Consider the following 15,792-nt stretch of genomic DNA (forward strand, 5'->3'; position numbering starts at 1 on the left):
TCTCCCGTTGTGGAGCACAGGCTCCGGATGCGCAGGCTCAGCGGCCATGGCTCACGGGCCCAGCCGCTCCGCGGCACGTGGGATCTTCCCGGACCGGGGCACGAACCCGTGTCCCCTGCATCGGCAGGCGGACTCTCAACCACTGCGCCACCAGGGAACCCCCAGAACAAGCTTTTAATTTCACTAAAATTAATCACGGCAGGCGGACTCTCAACCACTGCGCCACCAGGGAAGCCCCATTTTTTTCTTTTATAGATTGTGCTTTTGGTTTTTATATCTAAGAACACTTCACCTAACCCTAGTTCTGTAGACTTTTTTCCTGTCTTCTCATAAAAGTTTTATAGTTTTATATTTAAATATATGATCCATTTGATATGAGGTATGAGATTTAGCTCAATGTTTATATTTTTGCCTATCGATGTCCAATTGCTCCAGCATTATTTGTTGTAAAGACTATCCTTCCTCCATTGAATTACTTCTGAAAATTTGTCAGAAATCAGTTGGTCATATTTATGTGGATATATTTCTGGGTTCTCTATTTGTTCTACTGATCTCTGTATCTATCCCTCTACTGATAGCTTACTGTCTTAATTATTGTTTTGGTTTTCTTTACTGGGACTCCATCTATAAATATGCTGAATACTCTTCACCTGTCTTCTAAATCTATCACTTTCTCTCTGATTCTTTTACTTTTTAATTTTGTGTTCTGTTCTTCTGGCTGTTTTCATTATAGTACTCTCCTTAATGAGCTGTATTAAATTTTCAGTCATGTCTTTTTTCCCTTTGGCACCTTCTAATTTATTCTTCTTTTTTCAAATCTGAGATAATTTTGCTTTTTTCTTCAGTTTTCTTCTTTAATTCAAATCTTATAATTTCATATCTTCTGATTTTATCTATCTCTCTTTTGAGATTTAAATTTTTTCATTTTTTCGTATCTATAAATGCTTGTTTAATGACATTTAATTCAGATTGCCATGTTGTATTACATTTATTCTTCTGTTTCATGGTTGACTTTAAGGGGAGGATTTTAATCCATTAAACTGTTTTGATTCTCATTTTCATTTGCTTTTTATAGTGACTTTGTATGGATATTAACTGTTTGGATTTTCTGTTTTTTTCCAATGTCATATTTCCTGGATTGACAGTAACAGATGATGCTATCTTTGCAGGTGTGAGGAGTTAGATGGTCTTTCTTTGTCTTTTTGTTCAGGACTGTCCTCTTCTATTATAGTATGATGTTCAGGTTCTTTAATATATGGTGATTTTAGGGAGTATCTTCTAATTTTGTGATTTTCTTTTGCTTTTGTAGGATCTTTAAATTCTACTACCCACTTCTTTCTTTTGCTTTACTAAAGAAGCACTTTTTAAAAGTCTCTTCCCTCTTCTTACAATGTTGTGCTTTCCCAGGACTGAAGTTCACATGTGCTTTTAAATGCCCTGCCTTCTATTTTTCTGTAGCTATTCCTCTGAATCAAAGGTCTCAGATTCTTCTCAGTATTTTCTCCCAAAGAGGGCAGTCCTCTTTTTTGATTATGATAATGATGATTTTATTTGTCTTCTTTCACTCCTAGGTGCACAGAGCTCTCTCCATTTTTGGCATGATGTTTGCCTGACTTTTCAGTCCAGCCTGGACTCTAGAGCTGGCTCTGCTGGTGTGGGGTGTTTATTTCCCTGTATACATGCAAGTTAAGCTTTCTGGTATGTTCTATCATCTGACTACACTATAGGCATGGATTACAGATGGTTCTGTTTGCTTTCTCTATAAAGTGATATGGTTTTTAGATGGTATTTGAACAGATTCAGATTCAGATGACTAGTTATTTACCAGGAACGTAGAATTCTCTCCCCCAACTACTTTTTTTATAATGAACACTAAAGCATTCTAATTTCTAGTATTAAGGAAGTAAGCAATATGAGTCAGAGAAACATGACTAATAGTATCTAATACACTCAGAAGCAACTACAGATTTCATTGTCAAATTCAAAGAACTTACAACCTTTCTTTTTTTAACATTCAAAGAAGGGAAGGAACTGTTTTCAAATAGAGGGATTTGACATCTCAAGCACATCACAGGAAATTTCATTCAGCACATAAACTATTCCACCAATATAAATAAAGATTTAGAATTACTGAATACCTAAAACATACATGAAAGAGCAATCTTGTAAAACATCTCTGGATTTGAAGCAGCCTACATACAAAGTGGAGCTGGTTTGTCATGCAGGGAGAAATAACGAGGAAGTAATTTATCTTTGTTAACAATGGAGGGATAGTATATTCACATGTGAGCTTGGTGTCCCTGTGGATAATATTTTGTACTGATCTGTTAAGAAGGAAGAACATTTTCTCACGGGTTCAATCAAACTAGGAAGAATTAGCTTTTAAATTCTCTCAGTTCTGAGCAGCCCAACAGAAAAAAAACTAAGGATTATGTCTCATCAACATGAGTTTCAATTTTGGGGTAAAATTATCAGAGGAAATTGAAATACTTAAGAATTAAAAGGGATAAATGATGGGTCTTTTCTTGAAAGAATAATGGACTTTGTAGTGTACATAATTCCACTGACTAAAAACAAAGAACTGCATTTTTCAGCTTTTTAAGTGATTTTTAAAATATCACTAAACTCTAACTTATTTTATTTTCTTGGTTATATCTGTTGAAAATACAACATTATAATTTGTGTAGCTATGAGATTTGAGGGGTGGGATGGCTTAAGATATTGAGACAGTTTCTGTTTAATATATTCCTGTTAGTCCATGAAAACCCTACAGCTAACATTATACTCACCGGTAATATGGAACATTTTCCCCCTAAAAATAGGGATAAGGTATGTATGTCCAAATCTCATCACTTTTTTTTTGAATTTTATTTATTTATTTTTTTATACAGCAGGTTCTTATTAGTTATCTGTTTTATACATATTAGTTTATATATGTCAATCCCAATCTCCCAGTTCATCCTACCCCCCCACCGCCACCCCCTGCTTTCTCCCCTTGGTGTCTATACGTTTGTTCGCTACATCTGTGTCTCTGTTTCTGCCTTTCACTTTTATAATAACGTACTGGAAGTTCCATCTAGTGCAGTAGACAAGTGAAATAATACAACTGTGAAGAATTTATATATGAGAAAAATGAATTTTAGTAAAGTTAAAGAACCTATTGGTGGTCACCCAAATAGTAAATAAATTGTAGAGCAGTATTCAAACACAGGTTTTCATCTTGGGAAGTTGTTAACCTCTAGACTGTTACAACCATAAGAAAAGAGAAAACTTCTTATTAATTTATAACTAATAGTTGGATGATGTTGAAGTGCCAGTAATAATATCTGTATTTCTAACTAAAAAACTAAAATTGTCTTCTAGAATGTTAGGCAGAGCTCACCTTAAATAGTTTGTGGGGTTTTTAAAATTTGTTTGATATAATTTCTGTACTCAACGAGCTTATTGAAAATTTAGTGTTAGATTTTAGGATACAATACCAGTCCTTACCATTCATAGAATACACTGAGGCACCAGAAGGCAACAAGGGGTGAATATATTAGCAAACATTAAATAAAGGCTAAGGAAAAATTAGGTACCTTAAGTACAAATGATCAGTCTTGAATGCCTATAAATTAATTACATATGGACAGTCAGAACAAAGGGAAATGCCCTGTTCTTCAAATAACTAAACACTGAAAGTGATGACTATGAACTTGATTCTTCCAAGTACATAAAAATCATGTAGAGGCAGGCCCTAATTTACCTCTATGAAAAGTATCATAGGTGAGTGTGAATTGTCTTTATGTGCATGAATCTATGCTGCATTCCATGAGAGACCAAACGAGGTTAAACTGTATACCCTCCAGTTCTTAAGAGCAAGAGTGGAGCTTTCCAGTGGTAGATGTTACAACTTCATTCCTCCCTATCAGTAGGGACTTAATGTTTAAACAGGAGATAGGGCTTCACAATGGGTAGAAACCCACTTGGTTCTTTTAAGTGGTTTTTTTTAATTTGAGAAAAGCTAGGCAAAGCACTGTGCACAATAATTTTATCCTATTTATAGGTCTAGAGAATGTGAGAGAACAGGATGGAATGTGAAACTTTCATATATATTTTCTCACTTTTTAAGTTAGCCTGAAACTTTACTCCCCCAAATTACTTGTTAAGGTAATATATAGAAGAGTTAAAAGACACTCCCTTTTAAAAAGCTCTTTTATAAACTTCTAAAATGATTTTCTTAGGAGAAAAATTCTGATGCTCTGTGTTTATTTTACTTAAGTATAAAGAATCTTTTCAGGGATACTTTTATTTACAAGGTATGGGATTAAATTCAGATTTTTGAAAAGATGCAAGAAAAGGCTATTGAGAGAAAAAAATGAGTAAAAAGAATGTGATTTTTGTGCCGTGAAGTTTTCTATATTTTGAAAGATTGTGAGGTACTTACACTGTGATCACAAAAATACATCTCTCCGGTTAAGATTGGGACTATTTTCTCTTGAGAAAACAGTAACAATTTTGAAAAGATCTATAACCTTTAGTGTGGCAGTGGTAGCCACTTTAAAGTGATTAACTTCTTCCAAGATGGAATAAAAATAAACATGATGTACATTGGCTTTGGCTTTGACATGATTGTTAGTGCTGTCACAACAATGTAGAATTATGAAAAATTTTCATTTTCTCTAAACTTCATTTGTTTATTTAGTGTTTTTGCTGGAGTACTTGATAATTAATATAGCCAATATTTTATATTCAATATTTTATTTTAATTACTAGGTTCATGTGTCTGTGGTTTACACCACACTTTATTTTTCCCTTGGGGGATATATATGTATAGGCCTTTGGCAAAAATCTACCTAAGTCTTTGTAACTATTCAACGGTATTTTGTAATTTGTTATTCAAATTATAATAGAGGCAAGTATTTTATGTTTCCAAAAAGAAAAAGACCCTGTTGGTAGATGAAGACACTTGTTCCAAGAAGTCTTTAACATTTCATTTAATTCAGGAGGAAGTTGCTTTAAAAATGAAATCAGAGGACAAAGAAGTCGAAAACATGAAATGCAAGATGTTAAATAGATTCACAAATTCATGATTTATTCAATTTTTGATAGTGATTAATTTTGAACTTCAATGATGTTGGCCATCAATGTTTGCTCTATTCTATTTAACAGGCATTTCTATCTACCACAATGCACCATGAGACTAATTTTGGTGTTGGGGTTATCTCTTTGGGGATAATATGAAATTCCACACAAAAACATGGGAAGATGGACTCGGAGTCCTCAGCATTATGATAAACAGAGGAATATGACTCTGTACCTAATACTGAAAGGGGTATTGCATTACCATTTTATGATAAAGGTAAAAATATCCAGACAAGTTATTTCAAAACAGACCTTAACAACTATAAAACAGTTTCTATATTCAATTGTTTGGAGGGAGAAAAGCTTTTTATCTCCATATTAAAATAATCAAAGTTTTCTACTTATTAGTCTACTTTTTTGAATAGCTGTATAAGTCAAAGAAGGCCCTACTCAATTAAAAACCAACCAACCACTGGCACAAAAACAGACACATAGATCAATGGAACAGAATAGAGAGCCCAGAAATAAACCCACACACTTATGGTCAATTAATCTAAGACAAAGTAGGCAAGAATATAGAATGGGGAAAAGACAGTCTCTTCAATAAGTGGTGCTGGGAAAACCGGACAGCTACATGTAAAAGAATGGAATTAGAACATTCTCTAACACCATATACAAAAATAAGCTTAAAATGAATTAAAGACCTTAAGGTAAGACTGGATACTATAAAACTCCGAGAGAAAAACATAAGCAGAACATTCGTTGACATAAATCGCAGCAGTATTTTTTTGGATCCATTTCCTAAAGCAAAGAAAATAAAAGCCAAAGTAAACAAATGAGACCTAATTAAACTTAAAAGCTTTTGCACAGCAAAGGAAACCATTGACAAAATGAAAAGACAACCTACTGAATGGGAGAAATATTTGCAAATGATATGACCAATAAGGGATTAATATCCAAAATATATAAACAGCTCATACAACTCAACATCAAAAAAAAAAAAAACCCAATTAAAAAATGGGCAGAAGAACTGAAGAGACTTTTTTCCAAAGAGGAAATACAGGTGGCGAATAAACACATGAAAATGTGTTCAACATCGCTAAGCATCGGGGAAATGCAAATCAAAACCACGGTGAGATATCACCTCACACCTGTCCGAATGACTGTCATCAGGCCACAAATAGCAAATGTTGGAGAGGATGTGGAGAAAAGAAAACCTGTGTACACTGCAGGTGGGAATGTAAATTGCTGTAGCCACTGTGGAAAACAGTATAGAGGTTTCTCAAAACACTACAAATAGAACTATCATATGACCCAGCAACTCCACTCTGGATATATCTCCAAAAAAATCAAAAACACTAATTCGAAAATATACATGCACCGCAATGTTTATAGCAGCATTATTTACAGTTGCCAAGACATGGAAGCAAACTAAGTGTCCATCAACAGATGAATGGATAAAGAAGATGTGGTGTGTGTATATAAATATATATGTACACACACACATACGTATATATATAATGGAATACTACTCAGCCATAAAAAAGAATGAAATTTTGCCATTTGCAGCAACATGGTTGGACTTGGAGGGCATTATGCTAAATGAAATAAGTCAAACAGAGAAAGACACATACTGTATGATATTACTTAATATGTGGAATCTAAAAAATACAACAAACCAGTGACTAAAACAGAAATGAAGCAGACTCACAGATACAGAGAACAAACTAGTGGTTACCAGTGGAGAGAGGGAAGGGGGAGGGGCAATACAGGGGTGGGGGAAAGTAAAGGTTATTAGCAGATTATATGAAATCATGTGTGTGAAACTTTTGAAAATCGTAGAGCACTGGAAGCAAACTAAGTGTCCATCAACAGATGAATGGATAAAGAAGATGTGGTGTGTGTATATAAATATATATGTACACACACACATACGTATATATATAATGGAATACTACTCAGCCATAAAAAAGAATGAAATTTTGCCATTTGCAGCAACATGGTTGGACTTGGAGGGCATTATGCTAAATGAAATAAGTCAAACAGAGAAAGACACATACTGTATGATATTACTTAATATGTGGAATCTAAAAAATACAACAAACCAGTGACTAAAACAGAAATGAAGCAGACTCACAGATACAGAGAACAAACTAGTGGTTACCAGTGGAGAGAGGGAAGGGGGAGGGGCAATACAGGGGTGGGGGAAAGTAAAGGTTATTAGCAGATTATATGAAATCATGTGTGTGAAACTTTTGAAAATCGTAGAGCACTATAGAATTTAAAGAAACTTCCATTCAATTTTTTTAAATGAGAGAAAAAAAAAGCAACAACAACAAAAACCAAGGAAGACTGAACTCCATTCCAAACCAAATAAATGTATGTATCTATTGATACACATAGCACTGTTAATATTTATAATAAATAAATTTTAATTTATGTAAGGTAATAAGTATACATGAAAAAATTACTACATTGTTATTGTTACTACATAATAATTGTTTCTGGAAAATTCTTCACAACATTCAAAAAATAAAACAATTCTAATCTTACACAGAATCCTCTGGAGAATAGAAAGAGAAATACTCTTCAATTCATTTTGAGAGCTTAGCATTAACTCAGATTCCAAAACCTGAGGATAGTTGCTACAGACAATAGCACAGATAAATCAAAATAATGTTGATCAATTATGCAATTCTCAGAAGAATATATAGAATAGATCCCATTTATATAAAGCAAAATAAAAGCAGACAAAATGAAATAATATGTTTCAGGGAATTATAACAATGGTAAAATCATAAGAAGAACCAAGAAAATGTTTGTCATAGAAGTTAGGATAGTGGTTAACCCTGGGCAAAAGTAGGGAGTTTTGACTGGGAAGGACAAAGGAGTGTGCTTTGGCAATGCAACAAAGGTTCTATTTCTTAACCTCAGAGGAAGTTATAAGTATATTGTATTAATAATTTTTTTAAATTGAGCATCTATGTATTGTACATTCTTCTCAGTGTATATATCTCATAATGAAAAATATTTATAAAGATTGAAAAAAAGGACACAGGAATATAAAGTAATTGTCCAAAGAAAGAAAGTCTTATTTCTAAACTGCAAAGAAACATATATTTTAAATTAATATCTTGCATAAACCCATCAGCAATATTCTGATAGCGTGGGTAATATTTCCTAGCAGAAGCTATTTGTTAATTTTCAATGCATATGTTGCTATACCTTTTGTTCTAGAATAGTAATATATAAAGTAGTTATGCTGTGCCCTTAATTTATGTGGTTATTATGAGCATTAGTGTTGGAAGTATCATTCCTGTTGTTTCTAACAACATTGTCTGTTTGACCTTTAAGCAAACCTAATTTGGATTAGAAATGTAAACTGTAGCTTGCTATTAGAAAAGTGAATGCATTATTAAAAACACATGGAATTTTGAGAGCCACACATCTTTTGTCTAGGCTGAATTTTTCTTTTTTCTTTAATTTAGGATGCAAGAGAGGATGTGTTTCAGATGGTTGATGGGTCTACTCTTAAAGACCTTCAGATAAGGAAATTAAAATCTTTTAAGACTTCCCATGATTACAATCTATTTGTCTTACCTTCTACATATTTCTAATTTGAGTAGTTACTACCCACAGTTTTAATTTGGAAAATATTCAGGAAGGAGAGATCAGTCGTTTTATTTTCCATAATAAAATTTCAGTATGGCTTTCATAGTTTGCAAGTCATGTTGTATTTGAAACTAATAGAAGGGCTATAATTAAGGAAAATAAATATGCTTGTCAAATTACTCTAGTGCTGATACTTCAGGGTTTTCCCATTATTTTCTGATGAAGATCTTTTTTGTCTTAAAAATATTTGTTTATGTGACAAATTGAATGAATTTGAATTCATATCCATGGTACGGATTGTGCTATTAAATCTTTATTTCTAGTTTGTATTTGCATGTTGTTTAGATGTATTTATATTTTGTACTTATACTTTTCTCCTAAATGAGAAGTGGTAATACTTTGTAGGTTTATAAATCTATTTTGTGTAGTTGCTCATTTAACACCCTTTCTCAATTCACAAACAACAAAATAAATGTTAACCTTTGACATTACATGAGCAGAGAAAAACAGCCATGATTTAATTATTTGTTAACCTTTGACATTACATGAGCAGAGAAAAACAGCCATGATTTAATTATTTGTTAAGTTACAAGAAAAAAAATCTCAAGGACTTAGTTTGAAGGGGCAAAGAAAAGAAGATTAAGAGAAAGAGACATAAGATTTCATATGCACCCTTCCCCTAACATTACTCGTCCTCAAAATCGTTTCTAACCTTTTATGTCATGAGGAAGCTGAGTAATGAAATGCATATCTAAATCAGTGGCAACTGCAGACGTAGAACCACTTTCCTATTTATCTTTGTAAGGAAATGGTGTTAAACATACACGCTTCCTTATATACTGTTTAGGGAGAGACAGCATTAGAATGAAACACTATGCTTGTGTAAAGAACCACATTTGCCAAACCTGGATTATAACCTTGGTTTGAGAAGGCTTACTATGTGTTAGATATTGTGATAGAGATTATAAAATTTATTCCTTTATTTAATTTTCATGGCATTTCCATGAGATTAAACTTTCTCACTTCCATTTAACAGACAACTAGCAAAGGCTCAGTGTGATTAAATTACTGTTCCAAAGATACACATCTAGTAAATCAAAGATCTGGGGGTGGACCTTGGTCTACCTGATCCTGTCCACTGTCTCAGTGACAGTTTAAGATAATGTTACAAACCTGACTTAAACTGAATTTTGTGGAGCTATTTTATTAATACCCTTAAGTCTATGAGCTGGCTTTTAATCTCTTTCCTTTGAATCCTCACCCCCTCTAATTCCTTTTCCACTTAGAACCTCATCATCTCAGTCACTGTGAGAGCTTTCTAATTGCTCTGACAATGTAGTCCACCTCTCTTCCCCAAGTATATTCACACTGATGCCATCTTTCTAAAATGCAATGCAAAATGGCTCAGTGGTTAAGAGTAGGAGTTATGGATTCAGACTAGGATTGAAATCCTAGTTCACTTTTCATCTGTTATGTGATCTTGAACAAATTATTTTCAGGATGAAGATACTCTTTAACTTGCTACACAGGCCCTTCCTGATTTAATTCCTGCCTGTAACTCTAACCTCATCTCTTGCCACTTTACCTCATGAAATCACTGTACTGTTTTGAAGAACTACTCTGCAGTCATCTTGCTATTTTAGGGTCAAGCTTATATAAAAGTTGTGTATCATACTTAAAAATCATCTGAGGGACCAGAAAGATTTGAGATTTGTGTCTAGTCATATGCCATTCTTACTCACTTAAATCCTCCCTACAACCATTAGTTGATTATTTGTTCCCCATTCCCTTCATTCCAAACACACATTTGCTAAAAACCTTGTCCAAAGGTAACGTGTCCTATGAAGATCTTAAATATGGAGTCTGTGTTTTCCTTTGTGCTCTTATCAGTACACAGAAATGCTGGGCTTATTTCTTCCATTATCTCTTATACTTCACTGCAGTTATTGATTTATTTGTGTCTTGTCCCTAATAGAATGAAAGTTCATTAAGGGACATTGTTTCTTCTTTAACTTTGTATAATTGGAACCTACTTCAGTGCCTGCCACATGGTAACCTCTCCATAAGTGTATTTTCAATGAGTGTGTTAAATTAATTTGATATATTGAGTGTAAACGAAGGCCAACGTTAATACAAACTTAGGAGTAATACTTATTTATCACCTGTAAATTTGGTTAAGAAAAGCAAATATTATAATGCCAGAGACATTATCTTTTCTGTTAGCTTTAACACATCTCTAACAGCAGAAGGTAAGGTGTAATATTGTAATTTATTTTTTTCTTCAAACACAGATGTTTATTAAACAGTCTAATATCTTTTAGTGAATTTAAATTATTATGAGCTATATGGCAATTTGCTTGGTAATGAATAAAAGAAGAACTGAACACACTGAAAATAATAGATATGAATATCTGCTGGATTACAGTAGAGTGTACGTTCAAGCTATAGGTATGTGTGCTTGTGAATATGTACCATGGACATTTTGGGATGTGTTCGGATAAATGCCAAAGTTTTCCTTCGCCAACAGAAATTTCATACATTTATCACTAAATCAGGGCAAATACTTTGAAAGTGATATTTATTCCATGATTCCTAGAGACTATGACAGAATATGTGGGTGAAATCTCTATGTTTAATGTAAATCTTTTTGATATAAAACACCTTTCCTAACACAGTATTGTGAAGCAATTATATTCCGATAAAGATCTATCGGAGAGACCTTCAAGATGGCGGATGAGTAAGATGTGGAGATCACCTTCCTCCCCACAAATGCATCAGATATACATCTACATGTGGAGCAACTCCTACAGGACACCTACTGAATGCTGGCAGACCTCACTTCCCAAAAGGCAAGAAACTCCCCACGTACTTAGGTAGGGCAAAAGAAAAAAGAAAAAACAGAGACAAAAGAATAGGGATGGGACGTGCACCTCTGGGAGGGAGCTATGAAGGAGGAAAAGATTCCACACACTAGGAAGACCCTTTACTGACAGAGACGGGGGTGGTGGGAGGGAAACTTCAGAGCCACAGAGGAGAGCACAACAACAGGGGTACAGAGGGCAAAGCGAAGAGATTCCTGCACAGAGGATCGCTGCCGACCAGCACTAACCAGCTGAGAGGCTTCTCTCCTCACCCGCCAGGGCGGGTGGGGGCTGGGAGCTGAGGCTCCAGCTTCGAAAGTCAGATCCCAGGGAGAGGACTGGGGTTGGCTGCATGAAGACAGCCTGAAGGAGGCTAGTGTGACACAGCTAGCCAGGAAGGAGTCCGGGAAAAAGTCTGGAACTGCCTAAGAGGCAAGTGACCATTGTTCCAGGGTGTGCTAGGACAGGGGATTCAGAGCACCACGTAAACGAGCTCCAGACATGGGCACAAGCCGTGGCTATCAGCGCGAACACAAGAGACGGGTGTGAAACGCTAGAGGTGCTGCTGCAGCCAACAAGAAGCCTGTGTGCAAGCACAGGTCATTATCCACACCTTACCTCCCAGGAGCCTGTGCAGCCCTCCACTGCCAGGGTCCCGTGATCCAGGGATAACTTCCCCAGGAGAACACATGGCACACCTCAGGCTGTTGCAACATCACGCAGGCCTCTGCCACCGCAGGCTCACCCCACATTCCGTACCCCTCCCTTTCCCCAGCCTGAGTGAGCCAGAGCCTCCTAATCAGCTGCTCCTTTAATCCTGTCCTGTCTGAGTGAAGAAAAGATGCCCTCAGGCGACCTCCATGCAGAGGCGGGGCCAAATCCAAAGCTGAACCCCAGGAGCTCTGTAAACAGAAGAGAAAGGAACATTTCTCCCAGCAGCCTCAGGAGCAACAGATTAAATCTCCACAATCAACTTGATGTACCCTGTATCTATGGAATACCTGAATAGACAACGAATCATCCCAAAATTGAAGCGGTGGAATTTTGGGAGCAACTGTAGACTTGGGGTTTGCTTTCTGCATCTAATTTTTTTCTGGTTTTATGTTTATCTTAGTTTAGTATTTAGAGGTTATTATCACTGGTAGATTTATTTATTGATTGGGTTGCTCTCTTTCTTTTTTTATATATAGATATATATATTTTTTTCCTTTTTCTCTTTTTGTGAGTGTGTATGTACACGCTTCTTTGCATGATTTTGTCTGTATAGCTTTGCATTTACCATTTGTCCTTGGGTTCTGTCTGTCTGGTTTTTTTTGTTTGTTTGTTTGTTTTAGTATACTTATTAGTGCTTGTTATCATTGGTGGATTTGTTATTTTGGTTTGATCTTTCTTTTTTTACTACTTTTAAATTTTTTAAATTTTTATTTTTAATTTTTTTATTTAAATAACTTTATTCATTTATTTTTTTTTCTCCCTTTTATTCTGAGCAATGTGGCCGATAGGGTCTTGGTGCTCGGGCCAGGTGTCAGGCCTATGCCTCTGAGGTGGGAGAGCTGAGTTCAGGACACTAGTCCACCAGAGACCTCCTGGCTCCACATAATATCAAATGGTGAAAGCTCTCCCAGAGATCTCCATCTCAATGCTAAGACCCAGCTCCACTCAAAGACCAGCAAGCTACAGTGCTGGAAACCCTATGCCAAACAACTAGCAAGACAAGAACACAACCCCACCCATTAGCAGAGAGGCTGCCTAAAATCATAATAAGATCACAGACACCCCAAAACACATGACCGGATGCAGTCCTGCCCACCAGAAAAACAAGATCCAGCCTCATCAACCAGAACACAGGCACCACTCCCCTCCACCAGGAAGCCTACACAATCCACTGAACCAACCTTAGCCACTAAGGGTAGACACCAAAAACAACAGGAACTATGAACCTGCAGCCTGTGAAAAGGAGACCCCAAACACAGTAAGTTAAGCAAAATGAGAAGACAGTGAAACACACAGCAGATGAAGGAGCACGGTAAAAACCCACCAGACCAAACAAATGAAGAGGAAATAGGCAGTCTACCTGAAAAAGAATTCAGAGTAATGATAGTAAAGATGATCCAAAATCTTGGAAATAGAATGGAGAAAATATAAGAAACGTTTAACAAGGACCTAGAAGAACTAAAGAGCAAGCAATGATGAACAACACAATGAATGAAAGTAAAAATTCTCTAGAAGGAATCAATAGCAGAATAACTGAAGCAGAAGTTAATCAAGTCCAGGAAGCACAGAGTCCCACACAGGATAAATCCAAGGAGAAACACACCAAGACACATATTAATCGAACTACCAAAAATTAAATACAAAGAAAAAAATATTTAAAGCAGCTAGGGAAAAACAACAAATAACATACAAGGGAATCCCCATAAGGTTAACAGCTGATATTTCAGCAGACACTCTGCAAGCCAGAGGGAGTGGCAGGACATATTTAAAGTGATGAAGGGAAAAACCTACAACCAAAATTACCCAGCAAGAATCTCATTCAGATTCGATGGAGAAATTAAAACATTTACAGACAAGTAAAAGCAAACAGACTTCAGCACCACCAAACCAGCATTACAACAAATGCTAAAGGAACTTCTAGGCAGGAAACACAAGAGAAGGAAAAAACCTAATTAACAAACCCAAAACAATTAAAAATCATAATATGAACATACATATCGATAATCATCTTAAATATAAATGGATTAAATGCTCCAACCAAAGACATAGACTGGATGAATGGATACAAAAAGAAGACCCGTATACATGCTGTCTACAAGAGACCCATTTCAGACCTAGGGACACATACAGACTGAAAGTGAGGGGATGGAAAAAGATATTCCATGCAAATGGAAATCAAAAGAAAGCTGGAGTAGCAATTCTCATATCAGACAAAATAGACTTTAAAATAAAGACTATTACAAGAGACAAAGAAGGACACTACATAATAATCAAGGGATCAATCCAAGAAGAAGATATAAAAATTGTAAATATTTATGCACCCAACATAGGTGCACCTAAATGCATAAGACAAATACTAAAAACCATAAAAGGGGAAATCCACAGTAGCACATTCATAGTAGGGGACTTTAACACCCCACTTTCACCAATGGACAGATCATCCAAAATGAAAATAAATACGGAAACACAAGCTTTAAATGACACATTAAACAAGATGGACTTAAGTGATATTTATAGGACATTCCATCCAAAAACAACAGAATACACTTTCTTCGCAAGTGCCCATGGAACATTCTCCATGATAGATCATATATTGGATCACAAATTCAAACCTTGGTAAATTTAAGAAAATACAAATCGTTTCTGGTATCTTTTCAAACCACAATGCTATGAGACTAGATATCAATAACAGGAAAATATCTGTAAAAAAATAAAAACACATGGAGGCTAAAAAATACATTATTAAATAACCAAGAGATCACTGAAGAAATCAAAGAGGAAATCAGAAAATACCTAGTACCAAATGACAATGAATACTTGACAACCCAACATCTGTGGGATGGAGCAAAAGCAGTTCTAAGAGGGAATTTTATAGCAATACAATCCTACCTCAAGAAATAAGAAACAACTCAAATAAACAATGTAACCTTACACCTAAAGCAGTTAGTGAAAGAAAAACAAAAAAACCCAAAGTTAGCAGAAGGAAAGAAATTATAAAGATCTGATCAGAAATAAATGAAAAATAAATGAAGAAAACAATAGCAAAGATCAATAAAAGTAAAAGCTGGTTCTTTGAGAAGATAAACAAAATTGATAAACCATTAGCCAGACTCATCAAGAAAAAAAGGGAGAAGACTCAAATCAACAGAAATAGAAATGAAAAAGGAGAAGTAACAACTGACAGTGCAGAAATGCAAAGCATCCTAAGAGACTACTACAAGCAACTGTATGCCAGTAAATGGACAGCCTGGAAGAAATGGACAAATTATTAGAAAAGCACAACCTTCTGAGACTGAATCAAGAAGAAATAGAAAATATAAGCAGACCAATCACAAGCACTGAAATTGAAACTGTGATTAAAAATCTTCCAAGAAACAAAAGCCCAGGACCAGATGGCTTCACAGGCAAATTCTATCAAACATTTAGAGAAGAACTAACACCTATCCTCCTCATACTCTTCCAAAATATAGCAGAGGGAGGAATACTCCCAAACTCATTCTACGAGGCAAGCATCACCCTGATACCAAAACCAGACAAAGAT

This window comes from Physeter macrocephalus, chromosome 11, assembly GCF_002837175.3.
Source record: "Physeter macrocephalus isolate SW-GA chromosome 11, ASM283717v5, whole genome shotgun sequence".
NCBI lineage: Eukaryota > Metazoa > Chordata > Mammalia > Artiodactyla > Physeteridae > Physeter > Physeter macrocephalus.